General features: G+C 37.2%; 1 pseudogene; it reads right to left on the bottom strand.

Annotated features, from left to right (window-relative positions):
- Window positions 1-7322: 7322 nt before the first annotated feature.
- On the bottom strand, window positions 7323-8296 carry LOC141506724 (small ribosomal subunit protein uS2 pseudogene; annotated as a pseudogene).
- Window positions 8297-10654: the final 2358 nt, after the last annotated feature.

Genomic DNA, 10654 nt, shown 5'->3' with positions numbered 1-10654 from the left:
AAGAGGACCATGACATCAGGGAGATGATGCCATGACGTGAAAATGAGTTGAGTGTCGGGGAGGGTCTGTGCAAAGTCACCGGCCTCACTTTCTCCTCCTGAACCATCTGGGTCCAGTGGCCAGATATGAATCAGGCCGACTGGAGATGGCCCTGGATGTGAGGCAATCAGGGTCAAGTGACTTGCCCAAGGTCACACAGCTAGCAAGTGTGTCTGAGGTTAGATTTGACCTCAGGTCGGGCCAGTGCTCTTTCCACTACCTCTCTCCACTACCTAGCTGTCTTTAATAAGTAGCCATGTCAGAATTAGAATTCGTAGCATCTAATGCACCTTCTACGGAGAATCGGGGAAATACTACTGAATCTGAGGTCTAGAAACGTTTCATATACAATATGATTACACATCTATATACCTGCTCACGGAAGCTGCTTCTACCAGAGCAAAGAAAAATCTGCCTTGCAACTCAGCGCACCTGGGGAGGAAGCGGAATTTTACCAATAGCAGTTGGGCAAGCAGTGGTTCAGAGAGCTGGACGCGAGCTTGCAACCGAAGTGGTTAGGAGAGATGTGATGGAGACCAGCTCCACCATTGGCTGTGGAATCAAGGGTGGGCTAGAAGCCATCCTCTCACTCCCTGATTGGATGACCGCACATTCCTGGGCACCCAGGCTTCCACTTTAGAGAATACTTTTCTACTCTATAAAAATGAAGATGAAAAGTGGGGAGGCGAAATCTGTGAGACATCCAGGGAGTAATACTTGGGGAGTTTTTGCATCGAGACATAAAATGAGAGAGAGAGGGAGAGGGAGAAGGGAGAGGGAGGGAGAAAGAGAGAGAGAGAAAGAGGGAGGGAGAGAGAAAGAGAGAGGGAGGGAGAGGGAGGGAGAGGGAAGGAGGGAGAGAGAAAGAGGGAAGAAGGGAGGGATAAAGAGAGAGGGGGAGAAATAAAGAGAGAGGGAGAGAGACACACACACACAGACACAGAGAGACACACAGACACAGACAGAGACAGATATTTTGAGGGATGTAATGACAGATGATCCATGGAAGATGAAAAAGTTAAGTTCTTTTCTGCTGGCTTCACTTTGTATTATATTAAGGATCTTGATCGTAAAATCTAGAGCAGAAAGGGCTAGAATGTTTAACTTTCTTTAAAGCCCAACTCAAGCCCCACCTTCCCCATAGCATCCTTCTTCATACTCCCAATTGTTAAGGATTTGTCACCCCCCCTCCCACTTAATTTGTTGTAGCTACTTTGTATGTATTGTGTTCATGGTTCTGTTAACTTTGCGCTGCATTTCCCCATGATTCTTGGTATTAGTAGTATTGTTTCTTGCAGCCAATCAGGGAGTGAGGAGATGTCTTCTAGCCCACCCTTGATTCCACAGCCAGTGGTAGAGCTGGTCTCCATCACATCACTCCTGACCACTTTGGTTGCAAGCTCCCGTCCAGCTCTCTGAACCACTGCTTACCCAGGTGCTATTGGTAAAATTCTGCCTCCTCCCCAGGTACATCCACTTAACTCTCTTCTTCCTCCCCCATTCTTTTCTGGGTCAGAAATTGCTGAAAAAAAATATTTTGCTGAATATGGAGGCCTTTCTTATCACAAACAACCTAGTAACAGACTCTCTGGACCAAAGGGTATGGACACTTTAGTAACTTTATTTGCACAATTCCAAACTATTGTTCGACAACTCCACCAAAAATGCACTGTGTGTCTATTTTACTACAACTTCTCTAACATTCATTCTTCCCATCATTTGTCATCTTTACCCAATTGCAGGGTGTGAGGTGGAACCTCAACTTTGTTTGGGTTTTCATTTCTCTTAATAGTAATTTGGAGCATTTTTCATGTTAATATTTGCATTTCTTTTTAGAACCATATAGTTATATTTTTGATTACTTATCCATTGGGGAATAACTTTTGGTCTTATATATATATGTTGTCAATATATCTTGGACACCAAACTCTTATCAGAAAAAAAAATTGATAGACTCACCCTTTGATTTCTTATCTTTTATTCTTAACTGCATTAATTTTTTTTTTGTGCAGAAACTTTTCAGTTTCATGTAACCAATTATTTTATCTTTTTTTATCTTTTTGGTTAGGGAAACAGCTCCTACCCAGAGCTGTGAAAATGGGCAGCTAGGTGGCACAGTGGATAGACCACTAGCCTTGGAGTCAGGAGGAGGGGAGTTCCAATCCAACTTCAGACACTTGATGCTTACAGTGTGACCTTGGGCAAGTCACTTAATCCTGATTGCCTCACATCCAGGACATCACCAGTCATTCTGATTCAGATCTAGCTTTGGCAGAGAAAGTGAGGTTGTTGACTTAGCCCAGCACCCCCTTAATCGAATCCAGTTCATGTGCTAGTCATGGCATCACCTCCTTGATGTCATGGTCTTCTTTGAGAATGAAGGACAAAAGCCATTAGCTGTGAAAAGAATATTTCTTTTCTATTTTTTTCATAGCTTGATCTTTATTAGTAAAGTAATATATTCATTTAAAATATAACATGGAATATGGAGTAAAGTATTGGTCTAAACTTAATTCCACTAAATTTATTTCCAGCTTTCCCAGAAGTTTTTATTGAATGAGGTCTTTTCTAAGTAATTTTGTTTTTTAAACTTACCAAACCTTGTCTTTTATAGATTCATTGCTTCTGACTCTCCCCTGCCTAATCTATTGATTAGCTTCTCTATTTTTTTAACCTGGCCAGACGACTTTGTTGACAGCTGCTTTAAATATAATTTGAAGTCTGGAATTCTCATTTTCTTTTATCCTTATCATTCCTTTTTTATTATTTTCCATCATATTCTAGGTCTCTTATTTGCCCACATACATTTTATCATAATTTTCTTGGGTCCAGTAACATAACCCACTGCTTATTTGGTGTGACATTAAATGCATAAATCAACTTTGGTAGTATTATTGATTTTATCATATAGTCATGACCCAGCCATGAGTATTTAAATTGACCCAGCTATTTAAATTCAAGAAATTGAATCTATGTATTTTGTGTGGTCTTATAATGTTTTATGCATTTTGAAGATATTTTGAATTTTTTCCATTATTGCCTCTTGGATTTTGTCATTATTACATCAAAATGCTGTTAATTTTTTAAGAAACATTTATTTTTAGTTTTACATTTTTTCCCCTAATCTTGCTTCACCCCCTCCCCCCAAGGCAGTCTGTAAGTCTTTACATTGTTTCCATGGTATACATTGATCTAAGTTGAATGTGATGAGAGAGAAATCATATCCTTAAGGAAGAAAAATATAGTATAAGAGCTAGCAAAATTATATAATAAGATAACAGTTGTTAATTTTTTTAAATGATGGTTTTTTTAGTTTATTTTATAACCTGAAAATTTTCTGAATACTTTATCTCAGTTTTTATCTTTGTTGATTCCTTAGGATTTTCCAAATAAATAATCATATGATCAGCTTTATATAACTTTAGGCTTTTAATTTCTTTCCCTTTTCTTATTGCTAGCATTTCCAGAACTAGATCAAAGTAGTAGGGACAGTGAGTGTTCTCTTTTTTCTTATATTTATCAAGAAACTTTCTATTAAATCATTATGGCATATAATGATTGCTTAGGTTTTAATATGTATGTTTTTATGAATTCTCATTAAGGGGCAGCTGGGTGGCAAGTGGATAGAGCACCAGCCCCAAAGTCAGGAGGACCTGAGTTCAAATTTAGTATCAGATACTTAAAAATTGCCTAACTGTGTAACCTTGGGCAAGTCACTTAAACTCCATTGCCTTAAATAAATTAAAAATAAAATAAAATTCTCATTAAACCTATATTTTGTAAGGTTTTTAAAAATAGCCTAAATGGATATTATACTTTACCAAAGGCTTCCCCCCCCCATATCTGTTGGGATAATTGTAGTTTTGGACTTTTGAAAATAGAATTATTTGATCAGCATCCTGATGTTGAATCATCTTTGTATCCCTTATATTAGTCCAAGCTGGTCACAATGAATCATTTCTTATGTGAATCACTGTTATCTGATAAGATTTTATTTGAAATTTTTGAATTGATATCATTGATGCTATTGGTCTTTTGCTCTTCTGTGCTTTATATCATTCCCTTATTTAAGTAGTAGGATGATTTTTGTCCCCCAAGATGACTGTAGTAGAACAAAATTAAAACAGTTTGTGTAGTTTGGGTACTAATTATTCACTAAAAATTTAATAAAATTAGGGTCAGCTAGATGGCCCTGGAGCACCAGCCCTGGAGTCAGCAGGACCTGAGTTCAAATATGACCTCAGACACTTTAATACTTACTTAGCTGTGTGAACTTAGGCAAGTCACTTAACCCCATTACCTGGCAAAAAAAAAAAAATTAAAAAATAGATAAAATTATCCTATGGATAATCAAGACCTGCAATTTTCCTTCTCCTTTTGGTAGTTCCTTTACAGGTAGTTTTTTAATTGCTAAATCTCCATTTGGACCTGTGTCCTTTATACTCTCTGAATTGATACTTAAGTTTTAATCTGTAAATAATACATTTACTATTTCTATCCCCTTTTGTGTTTGCTTGTATATTTGATCAATTTTTGTAAGAGTTCCATGTGGTTCTGAGAAATATATTTATACTTTAGCAGCTTCCTTTAGAAGACACAAAAAGTTTTTGACTAGTTTCTTCAGCATTTTATTCATTTCTGTTATTTAACTTTTCTTTATCTATTAGATTTTTCCAAGACTGAAAGAACATTAAAATCTTTTGGCATTATCTTGTAACCCTTTGTGTCTTGTAATTAACTTTTTCTTAATGAAATGGGATTCTAAAGCATTTGGAGAATATTTTCTATGCTTCCTTTCAGCATGATGTAGTTTAATTCTTTATCAATATGCTTGTTGTGAATTTTTGTTTTTCTGTTTTATAGCATGGTGGTAACTCTTGCTTTTCGTTTTCATTTGCTTCATGGTTAGTTTTGTTCCAGTTTTGCATTTTTATTCTGTGCATGGCTTTGTTTTTTAGATCTTTCTTGTAAGTAACAGATTGTATTAAATTTTTTTTAACCATTCCATCACTTTTTCATTTTATCAGATTGCTTAGTCAAGACATACAATCGTTTCTATGATTCAGTCTTTGATCTGCTCATTTTTTATGCTTTCATCCTTAAGTCTTCTTTTGATCTGCAACTTTGTTTATATCCCTTAACTGATTGCTATTTTTATTACATTATAATTTATAAGGGAATGTGTATTTTTTTTGCTTTTTTCATATTTATTTGCAATATCTTTGTGTCCTAATTGCAGTCAATTTTGTACAAAATCCACATGATGCTGAGATACATGCATATGCATATTTTTAGTAGTCTAATTTGGAAGCTGCCATAAGTAGTTTAACTCTAGTTTTTCCAGGAATTGATTAAATTCTTTATTTTCACTTTATCTGAGAGACATTAAACTATGCTACTATTATTGTATTAATATTAGTGTCTTCCTATAATTCAGTTAATTTTTCCTTTATGACTTTAGAAGCTAAAGCATTCAGAAACTTATGAGTTTAATACTGTTATTAAAACAGTAATTTCCTTATTATCTCTTTATGTTGTAAATTTGTTTTTTCTTTGTTAGAAAACCTGATAACATTTCTTGCTTTTTTTTGTTTCACCTGATGCAGAGTAAATTTTTTTCTAAAATTTCTTTTTATTCTGTCTTTAAATTTTGCATATGTATCTTGTCAGCAACAGATTGTAGGGTTTTATTTTTTTATTCTTTCATACTTTTTCTTTGGGTTGTTTAATCCATCTATATTCAAAGTAAGGAGAGTTTAAGTTTACATTTTCTGCACATTTATCCCTAATATTTTAAAAAGTAGGACTTTTTCCTATTTTCTTTTAAAGACGATACCTTTGTCTTCAGTTTTTTTTGCTTAGTCTGTTTTAAGGTAACTCTTCCCACAGGATCTATTCCCCTTATCTTCAAGTTCTCTCTTTTTATTTGTCATCCTTTTCCAATTCTTGGTTTGGAGTTTTTCTTAACTCATTACCTATTTATCTAATTCTTCATCTTTTTTTTCCTTTCTTAAGTAAATTCTCTCTCCCTCTTTTTCCCTTCAATGTTATTTGTTAAATTTTTTCATTTTCTGCATTAATTAAATTTAAAAAAATCAGTTACCCCCCCTCCAGTTTGAGAATGAAAGAACAGGGGGTAGCTAGGTGTCCCTGGTGTCAGGAGAACCAGAGTTCAAATGTGGCCTCAGACACTTATTAATTACCTAGATATGTGATCTTGGGCAAGTTACTTAACCCCATTGCCTTAAAGAAATAAAATTGTTTAAAAAAAGAGAGAATGAAAGAACCAGTTTAAAAAACAAACACAATCCTTATATTATTTTAATTGGTGATCTCAACAGTTCCCATGTATTTGATAATCATCTTCATACTGATGGTTCTTAAGTGTATATCAAGGCCAGACGTCTCTCCTTATCAAATCTCCACTTGCCATTGGACATTTTGAATTAAATGTCTTGTGAACATCTTAAACTTAACATGTCCAAAACTGAATTTGCTGCTAAACCTTCCACTCTAACTTCCCTACATCTGTTGACGGTACCACCATTCTCCCTCACATTCATGCTCAAAACCTATATGCCATATATAACTTTTCACTCTCATCTAGTCTGTTGATGAGACCTCTCAATACTACCATCTCAACATCTTTAATATATATATATATGTCCTCTACTCTAACACTGTCACAAGCCCTCATCACTCAAAACCTGAATTATTTTGATTTTTATTTGCTTCTCTGCCTTAAGTTTCTCCCCATTACAGTCCATCCTTCACTCAGCTATCAAATTGATCTTTCTAAAGTTTAGGTCTGATCACATCACCATTTCTGTTTAATAAACTCCAGTGGATCCCTTATTCCTCCACCATCAAATGCCTTTAAAATCCTTTATAAGCTAGAATGTGATCCAAGGATGACATTCTAGGTATCTAGACTTTGCTGTTCCTCGTTCAAAACAATCCATCCTGAAGCTCAGGACATTTTTAAGGCCGTCTCTCACTCCTTCCATGCCTATACCTGGAATACTCTCCCTTCTCATCTTTGTTTCCTGGCTTCTTTCAAGTCTAAATCCCATTTTAAAAAAATGGTTTTTTTGCAAGGCAAATGGAGTTAAAAGTGGCTTGCCCAAGGCCACACAGCTAGGTAATTATTGAGTGTCTGAGACCAGATTTGAACTCAGGTGCTCCTGACTCCAGAGCTGGTGCTCTATCTACTGCGCCACCTAGCCACCCCTAAATCCCACTTTCTATGAGAAACTTTTTGCAAATTCCTTTTCTTTCTTTTTTTTTTGTTAAGAAGCCAATGTTTATTTTCCATCCACAGTTTTCCAACACTATTAGAGCATCTGGGTAAAACTTAGGACCACTCTGTGGTAGTTCCTACCCATTCAGTGGCCTGAGCAGTAGGAGCTGCAGACCAGTCCTCAGTAGCCGGCTGAGCACTCCAATCTTCAGTAGGGAACTGCTGAATGGGCACAGATGGCACCTGGACGCCCTCAGACCAATCAGCCACCTCTGGCTGAGCAGCAGTGAATTCTGGGGCAGGTGCAGTCCATTCACCCTGAAATTCCTCCTTTGTCACTGCCTTCTCAGCTGCGGCCTGCTCTTCCTTTTAAATCTCCTCTGGATCTCTGTAGAAGTAAAGATCAGGCATGACCTCTCATGGGTGCTCACAGGAGATTGTACCACGCATCTGCAGGACTTCTCGGGCCAGCATCCACCACATCAGACCCACTGAGTGAGCTCCCTTGTTGTTACATGGAATGGCAATGTCCACATAGCGAAGTGGGGAGTCTGTGTTGCACAGTGCAATGGTTGGAAGGTTAACATATGATGCTTCAGTCAAAGGCTGATAATCTGCACGAGGATCAGTGACCACCAAGAGGCGAGGCTCCCTGAAAGCTGCCTGGATCTGGTTAGTGAAGGTGCCCGGGGTGAAGCGTTCAGCAATAGGTGTGGCGCCAGTGGCAGCAGCAAATTTCAGAACAGCTCTCTGGCCAGTGTTCCTGGATGAGATGACACTAACATCAGCTGGATTTTCAATGGCAACAATGGCACGAGCTGCCAGCAGAAGCTTTTCCCAAGTTCTCTTCAAATTAATGATATAGATGCCATCACTCTTCCTTTTGTAGATATACTTTTCCATCTGGAAGTCCAAATTGGTGCCACCCAAATGGGTGCCCGCAGCGAGGAATTTGAGGACATCCTCCTCCTTCATCTGCAAGACATACAGGGCTCCGGACATTGTGAAAGTTTCCCTTGAAAGTTACGATGGAAACTGTGAACGCCGTATGGACCCCTCTTCTGGGCAGCGCGGAAAAGGCCAAATTCCTTTTCAATTAACTCCAAGGGCTCCCTATTACCTCTTTTATTGTTATTAGAGCATGTCCAGCTTTTTTGTGACTAGAGACCACAGCATGCCAAATCTTTCTGTCCTCTACTCTCTCTCCTAGTCTGTTCAAATTCAAGCTTGTTTCCATGACACTATGTATCTGTCTCATCCTCTGCCATCCTCTTCTCTTTGTGCCTTCAATCTTTTCCAATATCAGGATCTTTTCCAATGAGTCCAATCTTCTCATTATGAGACCAAAAAGTATCTAGGTTTCAGCTTCAATTTTTGATCTTCTAGTGAATAACCTGTCTTAATTTCTATAAGTATCTATGATTTGACCTATTTTCTCGCCAAGGGACTCACGTCTTTTCCAGCACCATGATTCAAATGTGTTGATTGTGTAGTCCATAACTTTCCTTATAGTCCAACTCCCACAGCCATACATTGCTATGGGAAAAATCCTTTCACTATACAAAATTTTGTTGGCAAGGTGATGCCTCCTCTTTTTAGTATGTTGTCCAGCTCTGTCATAGTTTTCCTTTGAAGGAGCAAGTGTCTTTTAATTCTAAGATCAAATATAAACTCCTGTCTCAGTCTTCTGCCTCCTTCTAGTCTTTACACTTAATTCTCTCACATTCAACAATACAGTTGCACTGTACTATGTGCTCTGTGTCTTCACTGTGTCCCCTATGCCTGGAATGTTTCCTTTTCACCTCTATATCCTAACTTACTGAGCTCCCTTCAATATTCAGTTCAAGCCCTTCTCCCTTTCTGCAGGTGTTCCCCTAAGAGCACTATTTTCACTCAATATATTTTGCAAAGACAGCTTACTTCCATGTCCACAGCCTTCCCTCATCTCCTGCTCCTTGAAAGTAGGGTCAGAAACTGTATTTTTCTTTGTCTCTCCACTTAGTATCAAGTCTGGCATAGAGTAAAACTTCAATAAATGCTTGTTTGTCTTTAAAATAATAGTAAAAAGGAGAGATCCTGAGAGTAATCATGCAAGGAGCTGTGGTGCCAAAGATAATGCCCTTAATCACAAGTAATGTAATAGTTCATTCTTTCAACTATTTATACTACGTAAAATGTAGGGGCTACTAAGCTATCACTTAACAACTCAGGATACTTGTAATCATTGTGCAGATGGATGATTTCTTCATAAACTATGATTATTTCATGTGTAGTCAGCCCCAGAGGGGTCAAACAGATCTACAGAACTCTCTCTATATTGAATAGTGAACTGAGAAAACAAGGCAAAACAGGCAAGGAGGCTAGCATCAGAAAGAAATGAAAAATCCTGTTGAAATGAGATGGGCTGCACCCCAGAATTCTAGAAAACTTGGCTGAAGTCAGAACTGGGTTTCAAATCAAGGATTTTAGGAAAGTTAAAATCGGGGTCAGGGTGCTATCATTTCAAAGTGGGAAAAGTGATGACTCTAGAAGTAATGGCTTTAAGAAGAGGAGCAACAACTCTGGGAGCCCACCCAAGCTCTTCCTATCTTCTAGCCCCTGATGAAGTTGCACATATTTTCTAAGGGACCTTTCTTTCACCACCAAAATGATCTCAAAATAACTCTGAAAAAGGGGTGTGGGAAGAACTTTAAATATGGAAATAAAATAAAAAACCAGTATAAAGTTATTTAAAAACAGCAACATGATAAAGGGCAGTTTGTAAAAAAAAGCTATTGTGATGGATAAGAGCATTCCAGAAACAAATTTAGTGAGGGGATAGATAATGGCATGTTCTACATTGTCCTTAGGGTCCAAAACAGGTCTGGACCATCTGAATTCAAACAACTAAATTGATCACAAGTCTTAAATTTTTTTTAACTTAAAAAACATTTGAACTTACAGAAATGATTCTGCACATATGAACTCAAAAGGATTGCATATTAAATCATGACTATTTCATACTGACCATTTTTTCTAAAAATACACATAATAAATTTCAGTATTTTCAAAATACTTGTTTGTGCTTCCTTCTGAACTTATTTTCTTCTCTTTTTGAACTGCTTCAATTGCCCTCTTTTGGAGGGAATATTTATTGCTGATTTTCCCTTTCTATTCCAGGTTTCCTCCCTACCCACCCCTCCCCAATTAAAAAAACAAGTAAAAAAACCCCCCATAAAACCCTTATAAGTATAGTTAAGCAAAATGAATCTATGAATTCTCTCTCTGCATTTGAGGTCAATCTTCTTCTAGGAGTTAGGTACCATGCTTCATCATAGATTCTCTAGAGATTATTATTGATTGCTTTGATCAGAATACTTAAATTTTTGTTTTTAC

The sequence above is a fragment of the Macrotis lagotis genome, chromosome 1, assembly GCF_037893015.1.
Source record: "Macrotis lagotis isolate mMagLag1 chromosome 1, bilby.v1.9.chrom.fasta, whole genome shotgun sequence".
NCBI classification, from domain to species: Eukaryota; Metazoa; Chordata; class Mammalia; order Peramelemorphia; family Peramelidae; genus Macrotis; species Macrotis lagotis.
Note: the sequence above shows the minus strand (reverse complement) of the source record. Positions and strands in the feature narration are given on the sequence as shown.